Source organism: Passer domesticus, chromosome 5 (genome assembly GCF_036417665.1).
Source record: "Passer domesticus isolate bPasDom1 chromosome 5, bPasDom1.hap1, whole genome shotgun sequence".
Taxonomy (NCBI): Eukaryota; Metazoa; Chordata; class Aves; order Passeriformes; family Passeridae; genus Passer; species Passer domesticus.
This window is the reverse complement of record NC_087478.1, coordinates 20,811,354-20,829,578: the sequence shown is the minus strand read 5'-3', so window position 1 is coordinate 20,829,578 and position 18,225 is coordinate 20,811,354. Positions and strand designations below refer to the sequence as shown.

At 38.1% G+C, this 18,225-nt stretch overlaps 1 protein-coding gene across 11 annotated transcripts in view; it reads right to left on the bottom strand.

Annotated features, from left to right (window-relative positions):
• CADPS2 (calcium dependent secretion activator 2) overlaps positions 1-18,225 on the bottom strand; it is a 282,995-nt gene that overhangs the window by 208,213 nt on the left and 56,557 nt on the right. The gene's annotated exons all lie outside the window — the stretch shown is intronic.

Sequence of the window (18,225 nt, the reverse complement as noted above, 5' to 3'; positions counted from 1 at the left end):
AAGTCTAATAAGGGAAATTTAGCTTATATTTAACTAATATATCAAGGCTGTAGCTATTCTGATCTTAAAGGTTCCAAGCAACCATCTCAGATGAAGGTCTACCCAAATAGTTAATGACTGTCATATTAATTACTGGGATAGTATCTCTTCCTTGTGCCTTGTGATAACAAGACATACAGCTAAAACTGTGTCTCCTTTTGCCAGACTGAAACTAGTTTAATAGAAGTTGTAGGTATAAGTTAGAAAAGATGCTGAGTAACACTCTTGTCATTTTAATTCATATAACTCTTTTTTTTTTCTTTAATGAACTACAAGAAGTGCTGAATCAGAGGCAGAGAACATGCATCTTTGTCTTGGTAACTACAGAATTTCTCTTCTCCACTGCACCTATGAATATTTCTCTTATCAATCTCCTACATTTATATATATTCTCTGTTATACTGGTTGTTACCAGTTACAGATGTCTTACACTCAGTTTAATTGCAGGCTCTCCTTCCTCATGGATATGGCTGCTTTTATCCAACACATTTGCAACTACAGTTTGTAGGCAATCAACTCCTATTAAACTGTTCTTAATTTTCCATATCCATTTTTTCCCTCTCCCACCCAGTGAAATCTTAACAGTTTCTTAAGCTTCAGGAACTTAAGCAATTCTTCTGTGTTTCAGAAACCATGAGAGTAGTTGCCTTGCTGAAGAGTCTTTATAATCTGCACTCTGGTTTACAAATAAATAAAAAATATGCACACATAAATACACACACACACACACACACACACACACACACACACATACATGATGTTCTTTTCCATGGCTCTTTTACTTCTGTTATATCCCTTTCTGGAGATGGAACAAATGTAGCAATAGACAGCAGTTAAACTCATTACAAATCATTACAGTTTGATATCTTGGAGTGCATTGGGAAGAGTGTGGCCAGCAGGCTGAAGGAGGTGATCCTGCCCCTCTGCTCAGCCCCAGTGAGGCCACACCTGGAGGGCTGTGTCCAGTTCTGGGTCCTCAGTACAGGAAAGACAAGGAGCTACCAGGGCAGGTCCTGCAGAGGCCACAAAGATGATTTGGGAACTGGAGCATCTCTCTTATGAGGAAAGACTTGTGGGAGCAGGGCTTGTTTAGTCTTTTCACCAGTTCCCAGTGACACGAGGAGCAAAGGCCATAAATTGAACCAGAAGTTCCACCTCAACATAAGACTTCACACTGCAGATAACAGAGCACTGGAACAGTGCTGCTCAGGAAGGTTGTGGAGTCTCCCTGTGTGGAGACATCCAAAATCCACCTGTACAGGTTTCTCTGTCACCTGCTATAAGGGACTCTACCTTTGCAGGAGGTTTGGACTAGATATCTCCAGGGGTCCTTTCCAACCCTAACTGTTCTGTGATCCATGCAGAATAATTATAGGTTTGTTTTCTTTCTTGAGTAGTCTTCCTGCTGCAGAGTTATCACTTGCTCTCTACAGATCATAATTGTGGCTCCTGCCATTTGAAAATAGGCTGTACCTGAAGATATCTGCCCCATACAAATGAGAACCACTTGTACAACTACTCACTTGGATTACTGGGAACTATTTTCAGCTTTTAATATACATGCTCTGCTTAACTGACATTTCTTTAAATTGCTTTTTCCTATTTATTGGGGGGTTTTACAGACTTTTTTTCCTATTTTGTCTAAGATAGGATGCTATGATTTCATTTACAAACAATGCATTATCTTGAAGTTATTGCTTTCTCCTATAGTTGGTTTTTAAAAACCTGGTACAATCTTTTTCTAATTTTCATCAACCCAGTCCATTTCTGGCTTAGATAATGCCCATCTTTTTCATACAGCCCTCTGGCTGTCTAAACTTTAGCTAGTTCTTAACAAACCTCCTCCTCCTCACAACATTTTCCTCAAGAACATACTGAAATGCTCCCAGCACAAGGCACAGGGCCAGCTAAACAGGCAGGATGAGCTTCAGAATGCTGCCATGGAAATTCGACTCTTTAAGTCCTATTTTTACATGACCCAAAAGATATTCCTTAGAAGTCCTATATGAAAAATCATTGCAAGAAGCCCTAAAAAGATCTGATGGTATTTTACAACCGACTACATGAAATCTCCAATCAAAGCCACCTAAAAATAATTTTTCCTTAACTTTCCCCTCCTTACAACAGAAATTAAGAAACAAGTTTCTCCCACTCTCACACATAAATCAGCAGACAACAAGAAGAGCCTTCTCTTCTACCTCTGAACCTAATTTTTCTCTATTTCTTATCTTTAAGACTGTTGCCTTCATCATGGCCACAAGACATATGTGATTAGAACTATTTTAACATAATTAACACTTTTTTTATTTTAGGGTATTTGAGGTAGATGTTTTGGCAGGCATAGCTGTTTGCTTTTTACATGTTTTTTTTTAAGGCTGGATACATCCTTTCCTTCTCTACACTTGACTATCCTGTTTGTCAGTGGGTGCAATAGAGTCCACAATGCCCTCACCAAAGTTTCTCTTCCAGAAGTGTGGCTCAGGATGCTGTGGGCAGACAGAGGAGCCCTGGGAAGCAGCACTGGATGCCTTGCACATGGCTGCAGTCTCAGACCAGCTGTGGAACTCGCAGCCCAGCCAGCAGCATCCCATATGGTCAGCACTCTGGCCCGTCAGGCCCCATGCAGGTGGACAGTGCAGCCATCCAGCATGGCATGGAGATCCAGAAACAGGACAACTGGAGCTCTCAGAGAAGAAAACCAAAAAGAGGAACAAGATTTATTGTTGCTCTGCCCATGGTTGTAGCAGTCCATGGAATGGAACGAATGGCAAAAACAAAACACTCAGGTGAAACTTATTTCTGAGGCCTCCTGACAGACTGCTCCATCTGCCCTCCTGAAAGATAAATTTTTAATGTGGCTAAAGTCCCCAATACCCAAATGCTGTAACAATAATTTTCCTCTGCTGTAACCAATTTGTTTTCCTGCCTTTAGCTTTCAGCTTTCCCAATAAGCTGTCAATTAGTTATGCAAATTTGAAAAACAAACATTCAGCTCTGCTTATGGCAACCTCTTGCTCGTTGCCATCCAAGTTCACTGGGTCTGTATTACAGATGATGAACTTTATTATCAAGCCCAGCTCCCACAGAAAGCAAGGCAGCACCAGCAGTTTCTTTTTAACTGCAGATTTATATGCTAGAACTGTAAATAACTGTGCGCAGTTTTGGGTGGTATTAGAAAGACATTACCTATTGGAGAGCATCCAAAGGACAGCAATGAAGATGGTGAAGGGCCTTGAGGAACCCTATGAGGAACAGCTGAGGTCACTTGGTCTGATCAGCCTGAAGAAGAGGAGAATGAGGGGAAACCTCACTGCAGTTTTAACTTCCTCATGAGGGGAAGAGGAGGGGCAGGGACTGATCTCTTCTCTGTGGTGACCAGTGACAGGACTCGAAGGAATGGCCTGAAGTTGTGTCAGGCGAGGTTTAGGTTGGATGAAAAAGGTTCTTCACCCAGAGGGTGTTTGGGCACTGAACAGGCTCCCCAGAGAAGTGGTCACAGCACCAGCCTGACAGAATTCAGGAAGTGCTTGGACAATGCTTTTGGGCTCATGGTGTGACCCTTGGGAACCATGCTGTGCAGGGCATGAGTTGGACTGGATGATCTTGTGGGTCCCTTCCAACTCAGGATATTTTTATGCACATAGAATTTCATGCACATAGAATTCCCACCAAGTTTTGGTCCATTATTTACCCTTCATCTGAATAGATAATCACTAAAAAGATGTGTTTTAAATCCTGCTTTTTAAAACCATGTCTCCTTATTTTTCAGGAACTCCAAACAAATTTCAACCAACTTCAATGTACAGCAGAAAGCTTGGACTGGACATGTTGAAACTTGGCACAGCTATAACAAATTGAGGAGGATTTCTAATTTAAACAGACTTGTCAATCCAAATGTGAGCACCAGAATCTTAACATTTCTACAAAATGTAGCCTGATATGCTGCTCTAGTCCACATTAAATAAAATTCTGAAGGCTGTAATGTGATGAGTCCCTTGCTGAAGCTCTATTAATTAGCTAAATGTGTGCTGAATTTTAAATATAAAAATGTAGTTGTTTGTAGTTGTTTTTCAGGAATGCATTTTATTTCACTAATGGGCCATGCTTAGGCCATCTGTTTGACCCATGATCAGGCTGACAGGCAGCAGTTGGATCCCATCACGGAGCAACATGTGAATTACAAGCACCAAGAACATTTTACAGAAACCACCTTTAGAAGTGTCATTTTGTGACTTTTTTCTGACTTCCATTTCAAGCTTCGGTATATTCCAGATCCACTTCACCTTCTTTCACCACAAAACTTTCCCAGTTAATGAACAAAGTAAAGAGAAAACCCCCCCACCAAAATCCAACACATCCCTGCATACACACACTCTCACCTCCTACCATAGTAGATTAGGTATTTTGTACTCATTCTGAATCTCTGAATTGCAGCAGGCTTATGCCTCCAGTTGATTTCAACCAGAACAGCAACTGTTTCATGATCACAGATTTGCAAAATTTAGAAATGCATTTTAAAGGTAAACAAATAAATGTTTTAAATAATCAACAAAGACTGAGTTAAATGCTTCCAATAGTTCAAATAGTCTAACAAATATTATTCAGTTTTTACACTGGTATCCAGCAAAAGAATGCTGGATACTAAAGTCCTGGGCATTTCATCAAACAAAGCAATGGACTTGAACACGCAGCTGGTGCAGGAGACCTTTCTGCACCCTGCTCTACACAGAGAACAAGGAAATAAAGATGTAGCAAGGCTGCTTTAGTACGAGTATCAAGGGTCTTTTGGTGCTGAAGGCAACAAACTCCAACTCAGAGACTGTCATTAGACTAGAGTAACAATACTTTGACAGGAAAAATATACTTCCTTTTCAAATCACCAACTCCTGTGTCAAAGTCAGTTGAGTGGAAAGGGAAGAATCTTTAACAAAAGCTGTTAACGTGTCCACGCTGCTGTTTAACCATAACCTTTTCTGACAGTTCAACAGCATGAACTTAACATTCATTAACACCTCTTCTAACTTAGGCTAACAAGCAAATTATGACTACTATCGCCAAAAATTAAATTTGCAGACAATAATAAAGAACATTTTCTACATTATTAACCTCAGTACATTTTAAGATCTTTCAGTAAAAAAGCTTTTTCCCCCTCTCTAAACAAACAGTAACAAGAAGGTCACCTTATTACTGCTTAAACTGTGCAAAGCTTTCTGTCTATACCTGCTCATGCTTTGCAGACTCCCCTGTATTCACTATTATTTTTTCAAAGGATCAGGTCTGGGTTCACAGACACACACACAGGGCTTATCTACTTCTAAAAGGAATGTCTCATTCCTTGACTAGTTCAGTTTATCCAGTCCCTGTACCACATGCTATTTACCTACACATTTTTTCAGTCCTTCAGGATAACTTATTCAACTTCATTATGATTAATCATGAACATTTTGGAAGTAGCATTTGCTTCCTGTCTCACTTTAGGAAAAGACAGATGTACCTTTACTTTCAGTAGATGAAATCAGGTTTAAAGAAATAATTACTGTGAAGTCTACAGCCCCTGCAAATCTTTATACTTAAGTCAGGAGAAATTACTATGCATATTCAGATCAAGAACAAGAAAACAATGCAAAGCCTGAAGACATCCACAGTGGTCAATGTGATTCTCTGATTCCGAAGTGAAGCACCATGGCAGGACATTCCTCCCCACTTCCCTTCTCTACCAACACATTCAGCTGTTGTAAATGGATGAGATAACCTGACAGGGAGTTATCTCTGGCACCAAGAGGACTGGGACCCCCATCTGAGAATGAACATCTTGGTCTGGAGAGCAGATGTAGACAGAGGGAAAATTTAAATATCATTGACTGAAAGTCACTGCTTTACCCTATAAAAGCTACACAAATTATCAGAGACAGAAGCCTCCTACACACTCCCTGGAAATGTGCAGGGCTTCTCTCACAAAATTTGGATGCATCTCCCTGGATACTTTTCTGGAAATTGAGAGGAAGGATCACCTGTATCTCCCATCAGCAACTGGATGGCAAGATACATTGAATCCTAATCTATACTACTTCTTCACTAGCTGCAATACAAGTACCTCAGTTGTGCTGTACTAGCAGTGTTTGTTTACCCTGTGTAGTAACTCATCTGTTAAAGTCTTATGTCTGTTAAATTTGTGTGTATTAAATAAATAATTCATTTTGTAATAGATCTAATTGGCCATTATTAAGAACTTGCAACAAGTGGGGGTTTTGGGGTGCTGGCCACCTCAGTAAAGTTACTGTCTACTGCCAGAAGCCTGGGCAAAGACAAAAAACTTGTTTAAAACTCCCCTTTCCATTCATAACACACACACAGTTCTTCTCAGAGTTAATGGTAGAACAGAAATCTGCATTTCACAAGCTAAATCATCTTCCCCTCAAACCGTCTGGAAATTTCTCAGTGACTTCTGTTCATGGAGGCCTTATCTTTGTTCCACAGGCAGTCTTAAAATAGTTATAGCATCTCTCGCACGTAAATTTTTCTTTTCTTGCTGCCATTTTTTGGTTATAGAAGTCTGACCTCTGCATCATCAAACTGTCTTATAACGCTGGCAGACAATTCAGTCTCCACAGGCCTACAGAGTGCAGTCAGATGCAAACTGCACCTGTTGGGTCATGATGATCAGGCTGGCACATTGCAGGGATGCAGCCCACCTGCAGTCCTCAGACCCATCTCTGGAATATTGCCAAGGAAACAAAAGCTGCATACTCTGTCTGGGATCATCCTCAAATGTAGAAGAGCTCTCCTTGCTTAATATCAGAAACAAGGCGTATTTTCAGGAGAATACTTTTCAAGTAGATTGTGGGGTGACATCTCAACTTTTGTTTCAGAGGTGTCCAAGAAAAGGACTTTGGCATCCGTACATATCTGGGCCGATGGCCACTACCATGGGTCTGTGTGTTGAAAGCTCACTCCTCAAACAGTGAGAAACTTGTTACTCACATGAGGGTGATGGTCTTTTATTCCTCTTGGTCTTTTATTCATCTTCTTTTCAGAGCCTGTGATTGGTGTGGACTTGGATCTAACCTTCCTTTCAGTCTTAGCTTTGAAGTTCAACACCAGTGTTGAACACAATGAACTGTAAGTACATTTTAGTGTAGCATAATGGCAGCATCAGGAGAACCCAAGCAGGGAAGAAGGACATTTTACCTTTTCTTCTGATCAGTTCATCATCATCAGAAATTGACTTTCTGAAGCAGTACTTGCTGCTAGTTGGATTAGAAAAGTGGTAAATGTCTTTCATGTAGAAGGATGAAAGCCTTAGCTTACTTCCCAGTGAGCCTTGATGGCTGTGCTCAGTAGTCCAAGAAGGAAAAAGAGCTAACTAAAAGCATCACAGTGAGCTGCAGTGCCATGGTGGGGTTATGGATTCACTTTGAGACACACTCCTTCTTCTCCTCTGAGCCCCTTGCCAGAATTAAGGCACAGAAGACTCATCAGCTCAAAGCATGCAGTGAAACAGAGGGAGATAAATGGAATGCATCACTTCTTTTTGTTCCCTTGTTTCATTTCCTCAATTGTATTTGCAGTATATGTGAAGCACAGTCAGAAGGCTGAGAGCTGGAATAAGGCAACAGAGATCATTTACAATTAATTACTGCTGTAAGTCTCAGATGAGAATTGGTGTTTCAAAAGAAATTTTTTCTCCAGTTACACAACTTATATCAGTTACAGGAATCCCAAGGACCAGCTTACTTGGTCTTTCCACAATTGAACATCTGAAAAATTTTTAGGACAGTATGTCACTGTCAGAAGAAATGTCTGTATTTTAAGATTATTCTCTAAGCCTATTATTTCCTCCAAACACAAGCATAGAAAGAATGGTCACAAAACAACTAATTCACCTTTACTACAATGGAGGAATTGATTGTGGAGGGAGATAAGACAACAGGGCTTCTAAAACATCACCCATATGCCTTCCCAAAAACAAACTTATGAGAAATGAGACAAGGTAACATTTTAACAACTGATGCAAGGCTCATTTTCCAGGCAGAGAAGTGCCTGCAAGGAATACAAATACAGTAACCACAAGCTCTTCTGTTGTTGGAAGACAAAACTGAAGACCTGGTTAATTGCTTTATGCTGTTACCAGTGATGGAAATGTGGACAGGTAGAAGGTCTCCCTGAGCCCTGATGACTAGAATTGAAGAAGATACTCTGGAAATCCTTGCATGAGCCTCTCCTGCCCTGTTATTTTTTCATCAGGAGTCTCCTTTGATTTGGCACTATCTAAGGATTCTGAATATCTTGAATTTTGATCAGACACAATATCGCTGCTTGATTACTAAGTTTGGGGAACTTGCTTGTTGCCTTTTTTAAAAAATCAAGTTTATAAAATGCTGTGCCTGCTTTGTTTTGGTGGTTTTTTTCATAGTTTTCTGCTAAGTTTTATTGATCTAAAAATGCTTTAAAGCCAAGAAAAGAAGGTAACTTGCTTTCCATTATGAAAGATTAAAGTTTAAAATTACAAAATTACTTATCTGAAGGCAAAAATTAAGGACATTTTCTAATTGGCAAGTTTATCTCAAAAAAAAGGCTTCTGCACTACTGCCCTGGAGGAAGGTATAAGAGATGACAAGAGAGTAAAGCCAAAGATGTTTCAGTGGGCATTTCAGTACTACTGATTACATTGCATGTGTCACGGCTCATTACAACACTGCAATAAACAGTACAGGACTAGACACTTAGATCTGCTTTGTTTCCTTTTGCTTCCATGCAATTTAACTACTTATAAAGGAAACACTCTTGAAAGCATTAGAAACTGAATTGCATTCAGAGACAACGAGTAATACAGTGAAGGGGTAGTATTTGGATACCGACTCTTGCCATTTGTCCACAGATTTCTACCACAGCATTCCAGACTGTCTGGACATAAAGAAACCAAGGAGAACAAATAAACCAAAAGAGAAAGAAATAAACAAGTTGTAATTTAATAGATAAACTGACAAAGGTGTACTCCTTTTATTGTTCATGTTCAAATAAAGATTACAGGAGACTTCCAAGTGAATAGACTCAAAAAAGGGAGGTAAGTGTTTGTGACTAATCTTATGCTGATCAGGAATAAAGATTTGAGAAAAGTTTGGTCCTTGAAATTGAAAATTCATCTCTGATTAATATACTTCTTATTCTTAGACTTGGAAGGCTCTGCTGCAGGAGTACCCGCATGCAAGGAGCAGGATAACATATTACTCATGAAGCATATTTATCACAGAAAATTACAGAGACAAAAACACATGGAAACAAAGGATGCCTGCTGCTCTCAGAGGAACACCTTCCTAGTTTTTTATAAAAAGTACACCAAGAACAGAAAACTTAAATAAAACAAAAATATCAAGGTCTCATCCCCAGGAGATTATTCCTTTTCTCGTGCTGGGCTGCCAATCAGCATGCTGACATTTGAGCTGGGGGAAATGCTGAAAGTACTTGATGCTGTTGAGTTAGGGATGAAGTGAATGACTTTATTCATCAGAAGGTGTAACAGAATCTGTTTATTAGGAAGAAGTTCTGACTTTTATAGTCTCATTTGTTAAGCTGATACTTGATAGGTCTCAAAGTGAAACTTCTCACAGTATTGGTGAACTATGAATAGCACACTTTGGAGAACTATATCTGTAAACAATGGTTACAGAGAGAGAGAGATAATAATTGCTTGAATTCTTTCCTCTAAGTTTCCTACAGCTTCTATACAGCTTCCCAGGATTTCCCTGGGAGAACCATGGCTCTCTCTGCTCAGAGGATATGTGATTCCACAAGTAAAGTGATGCTCAGAAGTTCTAAGCACCCAGTTGCATCTTTCTAGCCGGGCAGTGCTGCACCAGTAGCATGGTGAGCACCTTAACAGTTACTTTGGCATCAGTTCTTAAGATATCAGGAAGCACAAAGATGTCCAGAGAAATCAAGTCATATGCACATCTAGGACCATACTGATCTCTAAGTACAGATGCAAAACTGCATCTTTTGACTATTTCATAAGAAAAAAAGAAAAAAAAATATCAACCAGCAGCATGGTCTTTAATCATCCTGCCAGGCACTGGCAATTCTGTAAGCAAGCAGGCTGTGTGGGACTCTGCTCTGAATGCTGGAGCACATCTCTGTGACCACATGCTGGCAAGCAGGCAGACAGAAGCCAGCCCTGGACAAGCTAACTGAGGTACAGACAGGGTAGCTCAGGCACCTGCCGTCCCAAACACGTGCTCAAAACACCTGCAGACATATTCTTCTTCCTTTACATTATTCTTAAAATTCTAATCCCTTCTGATCACTCACTCTCTAAGGACCATCACTACCTGGGTGAGAAAAATTATAGAGTAAAATATAAAGCAGTACAAAGTAGCAGAACCACACCAGGATTTGGGACTGTGCTTGCAACCCTAAGAAATAAGAAAATGAAAGGTCCAAAGAGGGACCATGATAAATGCCTGATATAAAATTTATACTACAGATAAACAATACGCAATTTGCTCAGTATTTTTGTTTTGCTAAGGAGGCATAAGACAGACACATTTATATTAAATGATAATTCAATAAAATAAGGGATTGTACACTTCACATTTAAAACAAAGCAAGCTAAGCAACCTTAAATTAATGTAATGAGTTTAAGTTAATAGGAAAATCTGAATGAGGAAATTAGGAGAAATGGTTTAATGGCAAAACCAAGTGGAAAGAAAGTTTCCTTAATGAGGTAGTTACTGTTCACTAGCAATGCTTGAAGAAGGCATTCAGTAACTGGAAGAGACTCGGTAATCTGTTTCTCCTAGTATGCTCTGTTTAAGATAATGTTGTTTCTTGTTGAGCATCTTGGGTGGATAGAAACTTTATGCCTGCATTTAACTTTGAAGAAACCTCTTGCTTGCTCAGTGAGGATAGATTTTCAAGGCAACCTGAAATAGAAAAAATGTCTCTACACTACTTAAGGAAATAAAAGCTTGAGAAGAATCTTGTTTTCCAATATAGCTTTTAGAAATACTCCATGGTGGGAAATGTAAATCAAGCAGTACTTGAAGAAAAATCACTCAGAAAATATTTACATCATCTCTGTCTGTGTTCTGCCTTTACATTTCTCAAGATATAAGAATTTGTTGTTGGCTTTTGAAATTAGTATCAGAACAGATTTGAAATGGAGTTGAGAGAGATCAGATGGAATTTAAAGGCTCACTTCTCATTTACTGATTTCTGGATTTCATCCATGCGTTTTCTGACTTTTTCTAGCCCTTACTTCCATGTCTTCTCTAGCTTGGTTTACTTAGAGATTAAGAATTCACCACTAACCGCACTTTTTCAAGATATTACTTTTAAGTTTAGAAGATTTTGAGAAGTCACACAGCTCTAAGGGTTTGATGGGTAAAGCTTTCTAATACAAAGTAAAATAGTGACAGAAAGCTTCAATTAAAATATGAAAACAAAAGTTATTTATCCCACCATCTAGAAATCCAAGAGTAAGCAAAACAATATACAGAGTAAATACCAGTCCTAAAAATTCAGTCTGATGGTGCATGAAAACAAGAGGTTTTCTCCTTTACTTGTTTGTTGAATGGGTTGGGGTTTGGACGTTTGGTTGGTTGATTGGTTTGGTTTGGAGTTTTTTGTGTGAAATCAATTAAATAGTAGTTTTTTGAAATTCAGTGAAATGATTGATTAGATGAATATTGCAATTTTGTGCAGTGGATTGCTAATCAAAACTTGAAGCCTAAACAAATTACATGAGAAAAATCTAGAACCTAAAGAGTAATGAGACAGAGACACCCTGATTGGACTAATTTTGGTTTAAATGGAGTCTATAAGCATCTTGTAAGAATTTTCACTTGTACTGAGACACTTTAAGTGTACTATTAAGGTGAAATTACGCACCTCTCTCTGGTCACAGAGAGAGACAGAAATTCAGTCGTGGCTGATTGTCTGTTTTATGAATGTCTGTTTTACTGCTAAAAGGAGGAAAGAAGTGTCCTGTTGTTTCACAATGATTTGGAGATTCCCTGAGATATTGTTGAATGGAATTATGACACACTGATGTCATAATATAAAGGCACAAAAGAAAATTAATTGGCACTAATGTAACTCCAATGAGATATTTTGTGGTATTATTTCCACACCTAGAGGACTTTAAGGGCTCTGTGCTGAGACCTGGAAAAGGTAGCAGGAAGGGTAACTGAAAAAGATGAAGAGTTATCATTCTTTCATCATGAAGTGAAAGAAAAATCCTTCCACACAATGATTTTCAAATGTAAAAAATCCCATTGAATAAAATGTTAGTATCTCCTGCAAGATTTTGGCAGATGGGGTGTTAAACTGTCACATTTTTTCCTAATGTCAGGCTGAAAAAAATACCTACTGTCTTTAGTTGCCCAGATGACAGCATCAACAAAAACATGTATAGTCTATGTCTCAGCGCAACATGCTGTTAATTGCAAAACCAAGGTCCAGATAAGTTTTGTTTTCCTCTGAGACTGAGTAAAACAGAAGTGAGATTAGGGAAGAAAACAATTAAGCAAAGCAGACCAAATTCACTGTTGTGTAACAGTGTGGGCCATTGCTGGTTTCCTAATTGGTTTGTTCAGATTAATAGACATTCAGAATTTATCTAACAAACAAGTAGCTAACATCACATAATGCTTACTACAGTAGAGACATACCTCACTACCCAACACTAATTACTTCTTCAGTGTAGTGTCAGACCTACAAGGCATCTTTCTTTGCCTGGGACAACAACAGTCACCAAACAAACAAAAATGGATACCATTACTAGAAAATTTTTTAATCTACATCCATTCCTTTCCCTCTTCCTATCAGCACATCCAAATCAAAGGACTGGTGTAAGTAATGCACTAAACTCTATCCATCAACCACCTACATAATTTAAAAGTTTGAAACACAGGTCTTTTACAACCATGCTAATACAGAAACCTTGTGGCATCCTCAAATGAACAGTGATCATCCATAGATATCAGTGCCCAGAGAGACTGGACAAACACAGTTTCAGTGGTAGCTGTATGTTTCTGTGCAGAGGTACAGCCTCTCTGACACCATACAGGTGGGAGTGAAAAGGGGAGTTCCAGTCTGAAAACACAAAGAATAGTTACATGTAGTTATGTGGAAAGCAAGGGATTTTGTGGATTTCAGCACTGATACACTTTCCATGCAGCAGCAATACAACAGCACTCTCAAGAGACAGCTGCACATCACAAACCCTGCAGTTCCACTCTATCAGGTCTCTCCTTAGCGTGGAAGAGGTCCAGATCATGCAAAGCACGTTTTAACTTGTTGTATCTTATCTCCCCCTCACTTCTTTCAGGGAAATAATTAAGACTGCTAACAGTGAGACAATCTCCATTACATGCCAAATTGTGGCTGGTGATCCAAAACACTGAAGGCATTAGAGCTTCTTAACAAAGCAATGACCTAAATAAACCTGTGTTATGCATCTTTCCTGGGGGTGCCCTGAAACTTCTATGAAGCTTTGCATAGAACTGGCTACACCAGACAGCTACAGTAACAGAACCCGAAGAATATTACACTGACCTCAAGTCTGACCATGTTTTCAAGCAACTGGAAGGAAACTGTGGAAGTGCTAATAGGTTGCAACTACAAATGCATCTGGTGTCAAAAGGCATCCTCACAAGGCAAACCACAAGTTAGCCTAAAGTTAATATAAAAAACCATCCTTTTGAAACAACTTCTCCAAATGGACTGTACCAACCATAAATCCCATGCTGGTGTAGTACTCAGATTTTTGAAGAGCATCTGAACAGAGCAAAAAGCACACATCCTTAAACACATGTGTATACCAATTATGACTTTTTAAAGAAATGAAAGCAGTCAACAGTGATTTGTGCTCTGAAACTGTTATCTTCTACACTTATTAGCCTAATGTATTTAAATAAATGATTAATCTACTGATTTCATTATTTTATCTCAATAATATAAAACCAAAATGTTCCAACATTTAATTACTATTTATTTTTTATGTGCTATGTTTTGATTCTAACAAATGCTTTCTGTTTCCTTTAGGTGTCATCTTCATCTCTGAAACATTCATCTGGATCAGCTATGCCTTTTGTTGCCTTGAATAAAAATGGTGTGCCTAAAATAGCTGATAGTAAAAATAAAATTGTAAAAGCAACCAAAGCACCACTTACTCCAGAAAGCTAGGTCCTTTTTCTCATTTCACCAGTGAGATCCTTCTGCCCTCACATCCATGCAAAAAATTTTCAGACCAAGTTTTCCATAATCACAGGTAGAAATAGCATCATTTCACTCCCTTCTTTACAGAAATACCTCAACTTTTTTAACAGAGTAACAAAACATTTAAGGTCTTCATATAAAAAAGCTCTCATGAACACAATTCATCCCATTCTAAGGATAAGTGCAAGGACTTGCATTAGCAGTTCAGGATTAGGTACCAAAGGAGCTGGGTAATTGTAGGACACTTGGCCCACTTCCTGCAGAAGATGAAAGGTGCCACCTATGCACACTGGTATGGAGGCAGGGAACGCTTTCTTTTACATTTAGAAAGCTGTTAAAGGTAGATTTGGGTTGGGTGTAAGGAAGAAATTTTTATAATAAACGTGGTAAAATACAGGGACAGATTGTCCAGAGATGCCCCATTGCTGGAAGCCCTCGAAGTCAGGTTGGATGGGACTTTGAGCAACTGATCTAGTGAAAGATGTCCTTGCCTGTGGCAGGCAGATTGGACTATATGATCTTCAGAGTCCCTTCCCACTCAAATTATTCTGTGATTCTATGACATGGGTGGTCTTCTTTTTCTTATTTTTTTATTTGTTTTCAACTTTTTGTTCATTTTTGGCAGCCTAGCAGTGCCAAACTAACACCTAGGTTTGTGTACACAAATCTCCTCAATTTAAACAGAAGGTATGTTAAATATGATCTTTGTATCACAGGCAAACTGGTACAGTCAAACACAGTCTGATTTTAAATTCTCAAATACCCCACAGTACTAAGCATTACAGATCCTGCATTTAACATTCAGATTTAAGCAGCATGAAGTAATCATGGCTTAGAACCACATATTTAAAATGGAACAGCAAGAAAAACAGGAAAAACACCAGTATGGAGTACTTCCTGCAGCTCCAAATTGCTTTAAGTAGAGTTGAAAACCTGAGAACTTGCAATCATTACAATATTGAAAAAGTTTTCACAGTATTTCAAATATTCATTACAGTTCTTTGCACCCATTTTACTGATACCTAAGACTGCATACATTCAAGACGAAAGGATTAGCACTGTGAGTTAAGCCTAAGGTATATGCATACCTATTAGAGGTAAGTATATTAAAGGTGGAGAATAACCCTCTCAGGGCTCTGCCCAACAGCATTTTCCAACCTCAGTGAAAGAGCACGCAAGACTGGTGAATGAAAAATTATCTACTATTTCACAAATAAGTTTTTAAACTACAGGGTTGAATTAAGCAAAAAAAGGATTTAATTTCATAAGTCACTTTCTCAATTAATTTTATACTTAGCAGTGTGTCCAATATAATTACTCATAAAAAATTACCATATGATTGAATTTTTCTCTTTATCTGAAAAGCAGCACTAGCATCTGATGTTCTACTGATTAGAATCTGGCTCAATGTCTGAAATGGAATTTTCCACACACAAAAAAATAAAATCCTATGTTAATTCTGAGAGAAGGATTTCAGAAAGAGTAAACATATCCATACCTTCTCTAAACTGAGATTGAAGAGAAAAACAAGATAATCATGCTTTCATGTATACAAAAAAGAAGCAGGCTAAATTTCAGTGAGAGTTTCAGAAAATGTGGTGGAATTCTAGGGGAAGATTACACAGAACATGAAAATAACCTTTTCTGGAGGGTTAAAGAAGAATTTATGTAACTTTTCCTATGAATATGATTTTTTTTTCTACTACATTTTTAAGATTAATGAAAACTGATGCCAGATTATTAATACAAAATCTTAAAAACCACAGCAGCATTGGAAAAGGCATAGTGGAGGAAATAAGGCAAAAAACTTGACTAGTGTAAAGTTCTCAAGTAGTTCTGACACAGGAGCATGACTTAGAGCCTAGTGAAATTAATGCTGAAATTCATATTTATTTATTTAGCAAACAAATCGCTCTTTCTGCCAATATTTATAAAAAATAATAAGTTCCTAAATCCTTGGAGCTTTTTCTTAAGATTCTTAGGAGGACACAGTCTAAATAAACTCATTAGTTACAGATTACAGTGAAAACACCTGCAGCTACTGATACAGAATTTATGTCACATCCCCAAAACAGACCTTCTCTTTCACACTCAAAGTAGAAAATCAACTACAGTAATGAATATATTCTGGATTTGCCAACAATATTATAATAACTCTCAAACCATGACTACTGCATAGGATTAAAGGCAAGTTAATGGTTTTCAGAATAAAATAATTACTGAGCAGACTACATATTTCCTTCCTGCCCTGTCAGGTAAGATTAAACTGTAGGTGAGCAACTAAAGTATAAGGAAATGAACATGGAAATCTGTAAGATGCTGTATCACAGAAACAAGGAAGATGCCCATAATTCTAAGTACTAACAAACATCACCACATGGAAGATGTGATGGACCACATGTGGTAGACATAGAGAGGAGAAAGCACCAAAGCCCAGCATCAACAGAACACACAAAGAAGTAACAGAGACTAATATTTTCAACCAATGGGTAGCAAAGAAAAGGAAAAAGGTGCAAGAGACACATACAAGTAAAGATGGGAATATGTGATTAGATGCATAAAATTTGATTAAAATGCATTAAAGAGAAGCAGTAACTTGAACTCAGTCTCCAGCTGTATTCCGCCACTGCACTGGTCATTAAATCTACTGGTAACTATTTACTGCAACCCTGAAAAGAAACTAAAAATCACTATCAAATGCTGACTCAAACTGCTCAACTAGAAAGGGCTGTGCAAGTCTGGAAGGAAGTGTGTGGAAAGAATACAAAATGGAATTGGGAGGCTGGGATAAACAAACAAAAAAAGACTGAAATTACAGCTGGTATATCAGCTCATAGTATATTAACACAGGATGAAGCGTTCGGTGTCACTCTATCCTTGACAGTAATGCTGAGAGTTTTAGTATTCTCTGTTTAAAACCGGACACCCAAAACACTTAATTCAAAATGGTGAATGTCTGAAAATAGCTAGAAAATTTGAGCCTTTCATTTTACAAGGCTATCTTAGATTATTATGCACAGACTTTCACTGCAAGAGCAGATATGCTAAAAACCAGTTCTCAATGTGTCTAAAAAAAAATCATTAAAAAAGGCATGAAGTAAATCTTAACAGAACAGTTACTCTTTAGACATTTGTTTTCAAATAATTTTTATTCACTATCACATCCTTTCCAAAGAGCAGACTACTTACTCTAACACATCAAGATTTTTACACATTGTGCTAAAGAATGAAACTTTAAGTCCTTTTCACTTCTACCCTATGTTCAGTGTCTTGAGACATGCCCCTACTCTGAAACCTATTGCTGGGTCACTAACTAGCTCAGCCTTGCCCTGCACCATCCTCCAAACTGTCCTTCCTCCCAGCCTCAACTTCTTCATTGGCTATACAGAAAAATGGATTACGTTCTAGCCACTTCTGTCATGTTCTCACAAATCTAAAATAGTACCTTTAGAATGTTCATATTGTAGTTTCATCTGCAGATCTATCCCCATCTTTTCACAAGTGTTTTTGTGAGAATTCCGTAATTTCAAATGCCACAGCAGTCATCAGGGCATAATATGGGAAAATTTATATTGAGTTTTATGGTTTCTATACAAATTTCTATTTCTACACACTGAGTCCATGATTTCAGCACAAAAGGAAAACATTTGCTCATCCCTCCTTTTTTTTTTCTTGTGCAATATAATTTATTGTAGATAAAAACAAGCTAGGACATAAATTACATCTTTTTCTGCTTAAGGAAAAAGTAATTCACTAGCAAACAATAGCTGACAGGAAAAATGAACAAATAATGTACCAAAAATAAAGCTAATTTTGAAAAAAAAATCGTGGCAGGCTGAAATATAAAGGAAGATGTCTCAAAAGGTATAGAAGTTTAACATCCAGCCTTTTTAATTCATTGAGCAGGTAGGAAATTAGAGGAAGCAAAATGAAAACACAGTAACATTTACTAAGAGTAACAGGATAATT